This window comes from Rhodnius prolixus, unplaced genomic scaffold (genome assembly GCF_049639745.1).
Source record: "Rhodnius prolixus isolate KJV_2025 unplaced genomic scaffold, Rpr scaffold_5, whole genome shotgun sequence".
Classification (NCBI taxonomy): Eukaryota; Metazoa; Arthropoda; class Insecta; order Hemiptera; family Reduviidae; genus Rhodnius; species Rhodnius prolixus.
The window spans coordinates 13,649,059-13,664,377 of record NW_027411624.1 but is presented as its reverse complement, the minus strand read 5'-3'; the positions used below and the strand labels follow the sequence as shown (position 1 = coordinate 13,664,377).

Below are 15,319 nucleotides of genomic sequence, written 5' to 3'. Positions count from 1 at the left end.
AAAGCTTGAAAACTTGATGATGGCTGTGGCAAGAGACTTTAACAAAAGGGTCAACAGAGACGCTAAGAGAAGGGGTGTTGTTACATGAGTGACAGAGACAGGTCCCAGAAGACACTACCTCTCCAGGAACTATCATTTTGACCATTTGAAACGTCTTTTCCTTCATTAAAATTATAAATACATTTAGAAATTCCTGCAGAATCATAACTTTACTACTAAAATGTGGATTTTAATAGACAAAATCAGAATTTATTTCAAAATTTAGTGACAAGTAATCAGGAACTGATTACGTAAGGCTATTCAAAAGATTGACTATCGAAATCTACAGATTTAATTTCATAGAATAAAAGGAAAGTATCACTTTTCTGAATTTTTTAATTATTAATGTCCTAAATGTTTTTTATTCTTTAAAGCGAGTACGGTCAAATCTACTGTCGAGGATGGTTAACAGTTCCTAAAAGAATGCTGTTAATTTCTGATCATGAAATTTATGAAAAATGCTGTTATGTACGTCAAAGAAGATCTTTTTGGTTGTAAATTAAAACAAGATAGATTGGCATTACGTCAATCACGGTTTAGGTCTTTAAGGAATCCCTTAAGAACTCGACGATAATTCTGGCAAAAGCCGCTTGCGTAGAGGTGTAAGGTTCACTAGCGGCTTAATGTTATAATTGTACTATAGATTGACTCAAGATGGTCAGTCAGATCGGGGGTATTCAGAGATAGGGCATTGAGAATCTGATCACTCTGGTTATCAAACAGTTACCAATATTCTGTGCAATCTGAATAGCAGTGGAACCCTGAAGCACTTGTTTCTCTTCGCCTGTCCATTGTAAACTCCTCGTAGACACTAACTTGCTGCTTATTAAACCCTGAAGCCACTTTCTCTCTTAATCAGCTCACTGTTCTCTCCACATAGAACCAACTTGCTGTACAATCTGAATAGCAATGGAACCCTGAATCACTTGTTTCTCTCTTCGCCCGTCCATTGTACACTCCTCGTAGACACTAACTTGTACAATCTGAATAGCAATGAAACCCTGAATCACTTGTTTCTCTTCGCCCGTCCATTGTACACTCCTCGTAGACACTAACTTGTACAATCTGAATAGCAATGAAACCCTGAATCACTTGATTCTCTTCGCCGGTCCATTGTACACTCCTCGTAGGCCCAAACTTGTTGTACAATCTGAATAGTAATGAAACCCTGAATCAATTGTTTCTCTTCGCCCGTCCATTGTACACTCCTCGTAGACACTAACTTGTACAATCTGAATAGCAATGAAACCCTGAATCACTTGATTCTCTTCGTCGGTCCATTGTACACTCCTCGTAGGCCCAAACTTGCTGTACAATCTGAATAGCAATGAAACCATGAATCACTTGTTTCTCTCTTCGCCCGTCCATTGTACACTCCTCGTAGACACTAACTTGAACAATCTGAATAGCAATGAAACCCTGAATCACTTGTTTCTCTCTTCGCCCGTCCATTGTACACTCCTCGTAGACACTAACTTGTACAATCTGAATAGCAGGGAAACCCTGAATCACTTGATTCTCTTCGCCGGTCCATTGTACACTCCTCGTAGGCCCAAACTTGTTGTACAATCTGAATAGTAATGAAACCCTGAATCACTTGTTTCTCTTCGCCCGTCCATTGTACACTCCTCGTAGACACTAACTTGTACAATCTGAATAGCAATGAAACCCTGAATCACTTGATTCTCTTCGCCGGTCCATTGTACACTCCTTGTAGGCCCAAACTTGTTGTACAATCTGAATAGCAATGAAACCCTGAATCACTTGTTTCTCTTCGCCCGTCCATTGTACACTCCTCGTAGACACTAACTTGAACAATCTGAATAGCAATGAAACCCTGAATCACTTGATTCTCTTCGCCGGTCCATTGTACACTCCTCGTAGGCCCAAACTTGTTGTACAATCTGAATAGTAATGAAACCCTGAATCACTTGTTTCTCTCTTCGCCCGTCCATTGTACACTCCTCGTAGACACTAACTTGTACAATCTGAATAGCAATGAAACCCTGAATCACTTGATTCTCTTCGCCGGTCCATTGTACACTCCTCGTAGGCCCAAACTTGTTGTACAATCTGAATAGTAATGAAACCCTGAATCACTTGTTTCTCTCTTCGCCCGTCCATTGTACACTCCTCGTAGACACTAACTTGTACAATCTGAATAGCAATGAAACCCTGAATCACTTGATTCTCTTCGCCGGTCCATTGTACACTCCTTGTAGGCCCAAACTTGTTGTACAATCTGAATAGCAATGAAACCCTGAATCACTTGTTTCTCTTCGCCCGTCCATTGTACACTCCTCGTAGACACTAACTTGAACAATCTGAATAGCAATGAAACCCTGAATCACTTGATTCTCTTCGCCGGTCCATTGTACACTCCTCGTAGGCCCAAACTTGTTGTACAATCTGAATAGTAATGAAACCCTGAATCACTTGTTTCTCTCTTCGCCCGTCCATTGTACACTCCTCGTAGACACTAACTTGTACAATCTGAATAGCAATGAAACCCTGAATCACTTGATTCTCTTCGCCGGTCCATTGTTCACTCCTCGTAGGCCCAAACTTGTTGTACAATCTGAATAGTAATGAAACCCTGAATCACTTGTTTCTCTCTTCGCCCGTCCATTGTACACTCCTCGTAGACACTAACTTGTACAATCTGAATAGCAATGAAACCCTGAATCACTTGATTCTCTTCGCCGGTCCATTGTTCACTCCTCGTAGGCCCAAACTTGTTGTACAATCAATAGTAATGAAACCCTAAAGCACTTCCTCGCTTTGCCTGAATCATCTCATTGGTCCATTAAAAATGTGTACTATTATGTCCAAGAATCTCTGAAAAGAATATCCTTTGCAGCAAACGAATAGAGAAACAGAACATTTAATTAGCTTCAATTCTGTAAAAAGATAAATTGCTGAAAAACTTGGCAGAAAACCTGATGGAAAGAAACGCCAAGACTGAGATAGATCGCCAACCTTCTTCTAGGATTCTTTCTTTTAAAAGTTGACAGTTCAGTAACCACCCTAAACTATCTCCAGAATATAGAGGAAAAATTAATATAAAATATAAATTATAAACCCAATTTCTTTCCGAACTTTCTTTAAACACAGAACGACCTTGATCAAATTTACAACAAACAAAAAAAAGACAATACAATGGCAATGATTAAAAAAGAAAAAGAAAACAAATTAACAAGAAGAAGAGGAAGAAGAAAGTGTCTGGTAAGAAAAGAAGCAAGGTTACCAATATTAATATGATGCCAAACGACAATAACAAACAAAGTAACCGAGATGCCGAGTCGCAGCCTGCCCGACTGTAGCACACCATTGTTAGCATTCTAAAGCTACTAGAAGACACAAACATTGTTTTATTGTTCTTATAAATGCTATTGTTTTAAATACCGAGCATAAAAAAAAGATTGGATACCAAAAAAAGAAGAACTGAGAGTATATCTATATATTTAAAGAACACTTATTTGTTTTTATCCTTGTCGAGTATTGCAAAGAAATTTCTGCTATTTTAAACTACCAGATGATGATGTCTCATCGACCAATTCTCAGAAGCGACAACTATGTGGTCCCATTAATTTAATGTAGTAATTAGTAAAGGAGTAAATTAACTAATTTTAAAGTCTATATTAAGGCAGATAAGTTTATACTGTTTTTATATAGTACAAAATGGTTTTTTAATATAAATGAGCTCATTGGAATTCACAACAGTAGAAAAAACAGCAATAACAATTAAAAACTAGATCAGTAATACGAGTATACTATACTACACATAGCCTTGTAGTGTAAAAATTAATAAGATACATTTTTTTAAATCTTTTATTGAAATTCGCAACTGCATCAACTGTTGCAACAAGCAAAATGCGATATAAGATAAAAATATCATGAATATGGATAGGAGAAGGTACCCAGTGGTGTCACTGCATGTGAATATAATACTATACTGCTCTTATGAGGAGAGTAGATCGCGGAGCCATCTTCTCTGCAATCTCCTTGGAGGATTACTCTGGTAATGTGGAAGAAGATAGGTGTACTATGAGAGGGTTAGGATGAGCTGCTGAAGAGGAATGAAATTTGAGAAAAACGAGTGTTAGCTAGATCTGCAATGAAAGGGATTTTGAGATCATTATGGATGGTGAGGTTTAGAAATATAGCATGGAGCGTTAAGTAGTTTTCGTAGTATTTTTTGACTGTAATGTCTGGAGGTGTAGTGAGTTGGAACGGTTGTTTAGTCGATCCCCCATACTTCGATGCCGTATGACCAAATAGGTCGCAGTAACAGTAGATATAAGAGTCTTTTGTTATGTAGGCTAAGTTTCGAACGTTTGTCAAGTAGTCTGGCGAGAAGTTTTGTAACGTTGGTTAGTTTCTTGTCTTTTCAGTCTAGTTAGGGTGATTCCATGTCAACCGTCTGATTAAGTAATTCATTCTATATATAATCATTTAAATGATAAAAAAAACAATGTAATCAAATTCTTTCAACGTAGGAAAACTCTGTTAGCAATGGGCAATTACAATCCACCAACAATGTAAAGGGAAACTAGCCAATAAGTTTGAATGTACAAAGGGAAAAAATATTCAATTATAAATCAGTCATTAAGAATTATAATGAAACCAATTCTACGCAAAACAGAATAAGGTGGAGATAATAAAATGATAAAATTTGAATGAAATAGGAATTTGCTAACGATGGACATTTTTGTTTATCGAAACGAATAGTTTTTGAGAAAAATATCGATAAAATTATATTGAAAAATAAGTCTCAAAATGTCAAGGAAAGAATGCGTAGTTAGCGTACTGAATTACCCACCCGAAGATGCAATGTTTAAAACCAGCTGCTGGTCCTTAGATGTTTTCTTCCGGGCAGTTTCTCTTCAGCGATGGAATCCTTAGTTTCTTTGGTTATAATTGGCAAATCAGTCTTAGCAAGGAAGAATTGAAGTTTGCACAATCATAAGAGTTTTTTTAATGAAGTAACAAACATTCGTTTACTACAGCATAAAACTTCCCAAACCAGTAACATATCATCACTACCCCCACTCTACGTTGTCCAAAATGTATAAGAACCCCTGAAATACAGAGAGATATGATTCCCTAGTGAACCATTAACAAATTAATTTTAGTTTCATGCTAAAGGGCAGTCTTCAAAATGTATTCATTAATGGATGTAGAGGCACTGTGAAGTAAATGCAGAAATGTTATTGGTAAAAGGGGCCAACTCTAGCTGAAAGGGGCTACAAATGGCCTGAGGGTGTAATGTGTTGGAGGGAACAGGAGGTGGTAACTAACAACCAAACACACAGTTCTACAGAGACCACGAACTTATTACATAAATCATCCCCAATAACTCCCTATTTTATATATACATATACATGTATGTGTTCACGTGCGTACACGTGTCCAAACCACCTTTAAAGTACACGTGTATTATCTAAAAGTTAAGTTTTCCCAAATAAGGATCTTTACCTTAAGTAGTGCCTATATAACTAACTGGTTGAGGTTTAACTTAAAATCTAACTAAAGAGTCTTTTAGGTACGGGTTGGCTCGCAATCACGTTTCATGAATTCTACAATAATACTCAGCCTAAACTCAGTATTCCTCCTTAAAAGTTGCTGAAGTCTTTTGTTTTGTTACATTTTTCTTATCAGAAATTCAATAAAGCAAACCTAAGTTCAAGATTGAGAAAAATTGAATTCAACTAATTCAAGAAATATTTCCATTATAAATGTTCTACTGAAATTGAAATTGATTTTTCTCAGTTTAAGAGAACGAAGGAAAACTTTTTTTAAAAAGATTTATCGTTGGTTATTTAGATTTTTCTGCAATTTCCTTTCGCTTTGGAAAGTGGAAAATATTTTAAAATAGATAATTTTACTCCAAACCAGTTTTTAGACATGCCAAAAAGTTTTAACTTTATTTCAGAAAAAGTACAATAATTTACGGGCACATTTTTAAGCTATAATGAATTATTTTTTTTAGTTGTTGTGGGATTCTACAGAGCTCTATTTACCCTGCAGTACCTCTGTGCTATGAAACCACTTACCCAGGTTTTGTAGAGAAGATCTGGGTAAAAAGCGGTGGAAGCCGGCAGTAAGTGGTCACCCACTTACTGGGCCAAAAATAAACGCAAGGTTCCTCCGACATGGCCTTCAAAATATTCTGCAAAGATTTCCTTAAATTAAAAGAAACGGAAGATAGGAGAAATATATATATATATATTCGCTCCTAAATCTGGCAAAGGAAGCCCCTAGAAAGAAGCCAATAGTTGTTGGAGATAATAATAAACCCCAAGCATCAAGCACCCAGATTTCTGAAGGTTGCTCTATCCAGAATCGAACTAAGACAAGGATGTTTCCCAACTGGCAGACACGCATTGCTCATTAGAGAACCTCTTACGATGGATGCTAATTCAAATTCTGTTTAGTTAGCCAAGGGCCAGTAAAGGAGTTGTGCCGGCATTTGGGAATATTCTCTCGCTGTGGCCATCACAACTACCCGCCAGGGTAGAAAAAGAAGTTAAAGTTAAATATGGTGGACAAAAAGATAGACTTACAGAATGCAAGATACAAAGAGATAGATTATTTTCAGTCAGGAGAAAGGAAACAGTCAAGTTTGTTGCTTAAAGTTACGATATATTTTCCTATTTTTATCCATACAAACTCTCTAGTCGTCCGGAAAACTCTTCCAGGTAGGGGGAAAAACTTTTACATTGTATATTCCCATTGGCTTTTCATCCGCACTCCAACAAAAAACTCCAATTGGGTCACAAGTTGAAGACTATCATTTCCTTAACCAGTAAATGAATTTTGTTCTTCTCTCTCGGTATACCGGGGCCCCACCCAAAAATGGTCCATCAAAGTGAAGTGGCAAACCGTTTGAGACACTCTACATCCTAATTTACTCACTTATTCTAAAATACAATTATTATGGAAGCTGGCTTCCACAATTGCAGCTTCAAAACTAAATTGTTACAAATCTATCCAATTAACAAGCCTTATAATAAATGCTAAAAACTACAAGAATTGCATTAATTTCAAACTGTATGCAAAATTTTTAGTATAATTACTATTTGCAATACTGTATCCAAAATTAATGCTAATAAAGCCGTACTTAGGTTAATAAAAACATTGTTAGCCGTTACAACGCTATAATTATTTAGCGATAAGAAGATGGCGTGACAAGTTCTATGCTCTAAAGTTATATTTTATGAAGCAATTAATAATAAACTAAACTAGCAAAATGTTCAGACAATAAAATAAGTAAAAGCTGTAATAAATGCAATTGTTTCAAACTGATATTGGTTTGTTATTAAAGGATGTTGAGATTATTAAGCACAATCTACAGAGGAAGACTTAAGATATTTTTTGAACTTCCCTTAACTTTTTTTAAATGAAAACAATAATCTAGTTCCTTAGGTAAATACGTTAAGAACAATAAATTACCCTCTGATAACACTCTCTTGATTGGAAAAGAAAGGAATGATACGTGACCAGAGATTAAGCAGTTCTGCGGATTTCCTGTAAGAATTCGGGTTGGGAAGGATGATGAGTCATACTAAAGAAAAAGGTACATTAGTTATCCTGGAGGTTCATACACCAATTTCAAGAAGTCTTTGATGGTCCATTTTGAAGAAGTGGGATGAACAAAAAGAGATCTTACATAATATTTTTCATAAAACGGGGTCATGATTAAAGTGCGAGCCATAGTTATCGTCAAATAATTATTAATAATATTTAAATGAAATAAATAACTGGAATTCCGAATTTGACAAAAAAATGACTGACTAAGTGCATTTCACTTAAATTAATTGTGTAGTTTGTAGCGATTTCTTCGGAGATGGTACCATTAAAGAGGACATATTGAAATAAAATTGTAAGTTTCAAAGAAAATTTACCTAAATTACGTTAAGAAGAAGTAGCACACGATATTTTACATATTGTTTCGAAACTTCGTGAATACATTATGCGTAAATAGACCTAAAAGTATTACTTATTATAAGCAATTATTTGTCTAGAAGAAGTCGTTAAAGGGTAGTAAATGGTACCTCTACTCTAATGTCTTCTGTTAGGGAAATGTATTCCTCCGTTCAGCTTAACGGAAGTCAAGAGTACTTTCAGAAAACATTGTACCCAAGCATGGCAGAACAAAAATAAGGACAGACATTATGGTACAACCTCGGATCCCCCAACAAACTATGGTTTTGCAGAAATACTGGAAGAAGAAAACCATTTTTACACAACCTTTAATGCGACAGTAGGGTTCAACCAATAACCTCACGGATCCGTAGTATTTGCATAAAATTAAAGATAGACCTAAGGTGCCATTGCGGTAGCGGAAGGAATGGAGACAAGAATCATCTCCTCTTTGGATATAGCAGATACAGTAGAAGCAGATATTGATTCGAAAAGAATTGTACCGATTTCTCTGTAGCGCTAATAGTATTTCGGCTTTAATGCATCCAGAAGCTGTGCGAAGCATTTAAAACTTCATGAGAAGGAATAGAAAAAGAATATTAGGATTTACGAAGCAGAAAGAGTTCATAGTTTCACTGCACAATATCTCTCATCACTGTACACTGGATGCAAGTCACATTCAGTTATCATTGCTAGTAAAGAATAAACTTGTATGCAGCGCTCAAGATGTCCTTATCTCATGGAAGCCACGAAGAAGAAAGTAGAGAAAGAGACACTCTTACCTCGTGGCAGTCATGGAGAAGAAAGAAGTGAAAGAGGCTGCAGAGCAACTATTCTTTTATAAAAGATAGAGCTGATTATTTCCACCAATATATTGGTAATTTGAGCCATCAGAAGCCAACAGTAGCTCTGAGTAACCAATATGGCGGTTTCTTTCCAGCCCTCGAAAATAACAGATGATTCATTTTCAAATAAGACTAAAAATTCCATAAATAAATAAATACTCTAGTTTCTGATGCTTCTTTTTACAAAATGAATTCTATAAGTAAGGATCAAGTATTTTTGTTTTCAAAAAATTCGAAGTATAAAGCAAATTCAGCTTTGTGAAGTCGCTCAAATTAGTTTTAACCTTCACGTAGTGAACAATATGAATAATTATTCATAATAACCTTGTACTAAAAAAAAAAAAAATGGCAGATGTTTTTCTAGTCTAATCACGATAAGGAGATCCGTTTTACCTGTTTAACATTCCCACATGTGAAGCGAAATTTAAAAAAAAAAAACATTAAAATTAAAAAAAAAAGAGAATACATTGTCGTACAAATATAGATGAAGAAGAGGGAGTATGAATAGGGGGCACAATAACCTCGTTTAATGTGGACAATGGTGCATATTAATCCACAATTTCATAATATCTTTACAAGATCAGATGGTTATCTGATTATTGCTTTTCTATGAGAGTTCCAAGCGCTGTTTAGGAGTCTGTATTCTCAACCACATGTCTACAACTCTAGCCCTCCTTTAAAAGAAGAACTCCACCTATTGTATGCCCAAGAGAGCTCTGATTTCAATAAACAATTAGGGTCAAAGGGCAAATAGAGAAGAGAATACGAGTATAATATACGTACATCTAAAGGGTGAGGAGACCGTGCAAGGTAAAGGGATTTGCTCGCAGAATCTTAGGACATGAATCTGTACAATATGTTTAGATTAACCTCTACTTAACTTTTAATGTTTACATAGAAGTAAATTACATAGAAGTAAACATTAGATCGTTCCTTGATATAAAAACAAAAAACTAAAATAAAATTAAATATGAATAAAACCAAAACCATTCTTTTAGATATAAAATTTAAAGTAATTTCATTTCCATGAGGATAATCACGATTTCCGCTGACAAGAAACCGAGAAATCAGCCGAACTTTCCCATTTTTCGTTTAGTTAATACCAAAAATAAGATATTTTTACGCATTCAAAAGACTTTATTATATTAATAAATATTGCGTGAAACGATGTGCATAAGAAATGTCCCTTAACATTTATGACTGTGTAGCTAGATGGTGAAAAAATTTCTTGATACTAAATATTCACTAAAAAATTTATTTATTTATTTAAAACCAAATTATGGGGCCTCAAATTCTGCGCCCTTTTTAGGCCCTACATAATGCATATGGCTGCCGCCTGAGTAATCTTTATATTATACAGTGGTACCTCGGTTTTCGAACGACTTTACTTTCGAACAAATCGATATTCGACCAAGAAATTGGGAGAAAATATTGCCCTGAAATCCGAACAAACATTTGAAGGAACTCGCAACACCCGAGATGAGCCGAGTTGTTTTTATATTTACACTTTTAGATCTCGTATTTCTTGTTTAGATACATGTTTTTACATAAAATACAAAAAATTAGGCCAGTAAAACGGCTATTTCTTGGGGCTTAGAAACAAAATAAACTGACATAGTTTACATTATTTCTTATGGGATAAATTGTTTCGGTTCTCGATCAAATTGGTTTTCGACCGCACTTCCGGAACGAATTGTGGTCGAAAACCGAGGTACCACTGCACTTAAATATATTATAATTATCTTAAGAGCATTTAGAAAGAACAACCAAAAAAAGAAATTGAGCTTTAAACAATCTTTCAGTTCTTTTCATCAGGTTCTCGTAAAAGGAGCCAGGTAATAACAAGTAAAAAGCTTGACTTACAAGGGACTAGAACAGTAAGCAAACATTCGATAGTATTGAATAGAATAGTATAGTGTAGTATCGATACTATGATAGTATCGATAGTATAGTAGAATTACTTATAATTCAAAATGTTATGCAGAATATGCCAATTATAAACTTTCAACTACATTTTAATAAATTGTCTTCAAAATTCTTAAAATTTCTTAAATTAAATAAAATAAAACTTCAAAAAATTAGCAATCCATCCGTGATCCCCTCCACCAATTCTATACAAAAAACTATAAACCTCAATGTTGACCTAGATAAGCCCGCAATCAATGTTAATTACATTTACGTTTCTAACTTCTACAAGTTTAAAGCAGGTCCAGAGTGAATTTAGATTGAGGGGTACCCAAAGTTTTAGACGTTACGGGCATCGTTTTGTGGTGTTAGACATGGCGGTTACGGTTTGTAGATTCTTCTAACGAATTGGTTGTTTGTTTTTTTATACTTATTATAACGAATGGTATGAACTGACATTTTACTACAGCTACTACAAATAAATGTTTCTTGTAAATGATCATAAATGTTTAAAAAAAATTATTGTTTTTAGAATTGCATTAAAATAAATGAAATGTTTTTAAAATTAGACTAATTCTTAGCCAAGATTCTAAATGTAGAGCTGATATTTGTGGTCTATGTTTAGTTTTTATTAAATTCACGATGGAAAATATTGATTCGTCATCATTCAACAAATATGTTGGAAAAACTTGAATTGAAATTCGCAGCAAAACTCCAAATACTTGAATTTTGATAAATGTCAAGAAGCTCTGTCCTTTTTCCATTTCTTAACAATCAAATCAGATCTGAATTTATCTCTATAATTTGAGAATGTTCACTTCAGCGTTTCCGGAGGCCTTTGCAATCCACTGCCATCTCCTTCTTTGCTCCAGCTCCAGTCTAAATCCAGAAATGAAATTAATCTGTTGTGTTTTGATGAGCATAATGTGTAACTAACTGTTCCTAAGATCGTCAAGCTTAAAGATCAAGAAGTCATTTCAAACGCACAGGCTACTAATGAGAATTTGCCGTAATTTCTATGGCTCTTAATTTCTTTGTAGCTAGCCCAGAAGCTTTCAGGCATGAAAAAATCCAGCGCCCGACTTTTATAATCGTACGAATCACACTAGTAAGGCCTGCCATACTAATGAATCCCATTATTAGGCATATGCTCACATTTAATAATGGATCATTAATTTTTGTTCTTCTACAAAACTAAAAAGTTAACGGTAGACTAGATTGATTTAAATTTAGAATCTTAATTCAGGGAAAGAATTAGCGTACTCGATTCCCACGCAGAGATCCCGGGTTCGAATCCAGCTGCTTACTCTTAAGATTTAAGATTTTCTTTTTCTACCAGTGATGGACAAACCATTTTTTCAATTTGTGTACCCATTTTTAAAACAGTTATTCAGCGCGTGCGATAGGATCAGCGCTTATCGCAGTCAGTTACATTTATGGATATGGAGTAAAGAATCCATATTGGCAAAGCGATCGGTTCCCCCCACTTCATAATCAAATTAACACGTATTAATACGTATATATTTTTAACTTTTACAAGGGTGGCCCTTGAACCGTAGGGCCCTTATGCGAGGCACACTCTGTTCCCTTTATTCAACTTGGCGGCCCTTATTACGAAGGCTAAGCATTCAATAGATATTTCAACATCGGTAAAACAGTTAAAATATTCTATATTAAATAGTATACGTACGTGAAATATGAAAACATACAAGACAAAGTAAGTAATTTCAAACTGAAATGAACGAAATCAGAAAAATCACATTATAACTGTAATAAAATATAATTACAATATTGTTATTGTAAACCTCTGAAAAGGGTAATTTTTCTTACCAGGATAAATTCTCACGGAGAAAAGGATAAACTAGCTGGGTGCGCACAACTCGACTGATAATAATACTCGAAAGAGAAAAAAGATAAAAATGAATGCGTAGACAATAAGTAACTTAATACTGGCTAAGATTGAACGGTAATTTAAGAGCCTGTTCGCGGTCACAGGTTTAATAATAAGGCCGTTTTGTCCATAGAATATTATAAATATTCTCTCAGCAATATGAATTTATTATTTTTTTATCAACTAATATTCCAATTAATTGTAAATTAATGGGTAAAAGTTTGCTTAAAAGCCAACTATCATAACTTTTAGGAAGTCAGCAGGAGTCTTCCGCTTCTATAATTTAATCTTTTTAGAGGAAGACTAAATTTCAGAATGCTGTTTTAAAGTAAACAGATTTTTTTTTTTAAATTTGTAACTGCAGTCAATGAACAATAAGCAAAAGAGATGAAAGATAAGGATATAGTGCAAATACTTATACACACGCCCAATGCATGTGCACCCAGAGACATGAGTGGAGCGAACGACGACCATCCAGTGATGGGAAGCCGTTAGTTCGCCACATTGGCAAGCTTACACAACAACCATCCTAGGAGATCGGCGTTATATGTGTTGAGATGATCGCGTGGCCACCGCCGCTTCAGTCTACGATGTGGATTTTAAAGGAAGTGTTGTAGTGGACATTTTGTGGATCAGAGGGTTGTAATGACTGTGTAGATTTGAGTGGAGTTTTGTGTATCCGAGATTGGGGCTATTTCAGAGACGAGAGGTATTTTATTGAGTGATTTGAAGGTGTAGAAGGGAGCGTTCACGATTTTTCTCAGGATTTTAGACTGTTAGGCCTGCAGTCGGTTGATGTTCGATTTTTTTTAGCGCTTCCGTAGAGCTGTATTCCGTACGTCCATATTGGGGCAAGTAGGGCGGTATATAGTGTTCGTTTGTTCGTCAGGGTCAGTTTTGAACGTTTGTCGAGTAGTCTTTTCAACATTTTATACCTCAGATTGAGGTCAATTCGTTTGAGTCTCGTGTGGGGGTTCCAAGTTAGCCGTTTGTCAAGATGAAGTCCGAGATATCGTACATGGTTAGTAATTGGTATAGAAGTATTGTGGAAGGAGAGAGGAGGGAGAGTTATCTTGTTTAAGGAGAATACTATGTATTTAGATTTCAATTCATTCACTTTGATTCTCTACTTTGGCAGCCAAGGCTCGAGAAGATTTAGGTGGGATTGGAGTGTACGGCTGCTATTACAGGATCTAGATGAGGGGATAGAATTGCAGTGACGTCGGCGAATGTGAAAACAATTGCAGTCGACAGTATAGGGAGCCAAAATGCTTCCTTGAGCAACACCAGCGAGTACTCGAAGTAAACAGTAAATTTGAAATTTGACAAAGTAAAATACTTGCACCTATAATGAATACAAAAGTTTAATCATGTTAAATCTCAATCTCCATACAAAAATACCACTTTTATTAAAAAATAAAAAAAAGTCCAATGTTTTGACCAAATTAATGAGGAATTATCATCAAAGAGTACTTAAAACTGAGCGTGAAAATGCAAAATAAAAATTAATTAACACAAGATGAAAATTTTTAGGCATACTTAAAGAGAACAGACTTGCTTGGCCTGAGAAATTCAACGTACTAAAGTTGACGAATGAGGTGCTATAACAGATAACGTAGTTTTGCGTGGGTATCGAAAAACATAAGGTCTTTGGACCAAACGGTACCTACAAAACAAAAGATTATAAAAAAAAAAAAAAGAAGAAAAAAACCAACTAATATGTTATGTGAAGACGTTATTTGTAGATTCTAGGCACGGCTGCCCCCACAACATCCAAGAATAATTAAATGCGCTATTGTCTGTCAAACTGGTAATTATCCTTTATTTCGTTATATACGTAGAGGCATTTGATTTTTGCTTCATTTAAAATGCAATCAAGTATAAATAAACCTTCGTTCGATATTAATTATCTCTCAAAACTTTCAAAAGTATAGATCGATCAATGCTAAGGGACATAGCATTGATCATTTAAATTTTTAAACAATTCTAAAAGTCAAGAAAGAGAGAAGAAGTAAAATGGCCTAAATCGTGAACTACATTCTTTGTATTCAATCATCAAAAGGGCATTGTGAAAGATAATTTTCCAGAATATATCAGAGATCCTAACAAATTTTGGGATTATACTGAAATCTAAACCATGCTTTTTTTTGGAGGAGAAGGGGTGTTTGAGAAGTAAAGTAATCGCCATTTTTTTGTTTTTTCAGGTGGAACTTAACGTCCCAACTTGGACCAATTAGGTGACGTGAACGAGAGCTGAAGCAACCCATACTTTAGTGTTACAACAATTTTTTTTTTTTTAAACAAATAAAAAGTAGCTAGACGCGGGAAAGGCAAAACGCCTCAGGAGACTAAAGAGAAGCTTGATAAACATTATGGTGACTCTGCACCTTCGATTAGAACAGTTTATAAGTGGTTTCAAAATTTTCGGAGTGGCCATATGGGCACAAGTGTCGCTGAACGTTCTGGACGCCCTGTTGAGGTTACTACTCCAGAAATCATTGATAAAATCCATGATATGGTGATGGATGACAGAAGAGTGAAGGTGCGTGAGATTGCTAGTGCTGTGGGCATCTCGAATGAACGGGTACATAATATTTTGCATCAACATTTGGACATGACAAAGCTATCCGCAAGATGGGTGCCGCGATTGCTCACGCTTGACCAAAAACGAAATCGTGTGAAGTGTTGCAAGGACGGTTTGCAGCTGTTCCAG

General features: G+C 35.4%; 1 protein-coding gene across 11 annotated transcripts in view; it reads right to left on the bottom strand.

The window, feature by feature from the left end:
* The window catches only part of Eph (Eph receptor tyrosine kinase), a 675,653-nt gene that overhangs the window by 288,651 nt on the left and 371,683 nt on the right, over nt 1–15,319 (bottom strand). The gene's annotated exons all lie outside the window — the stretch shown is intronic.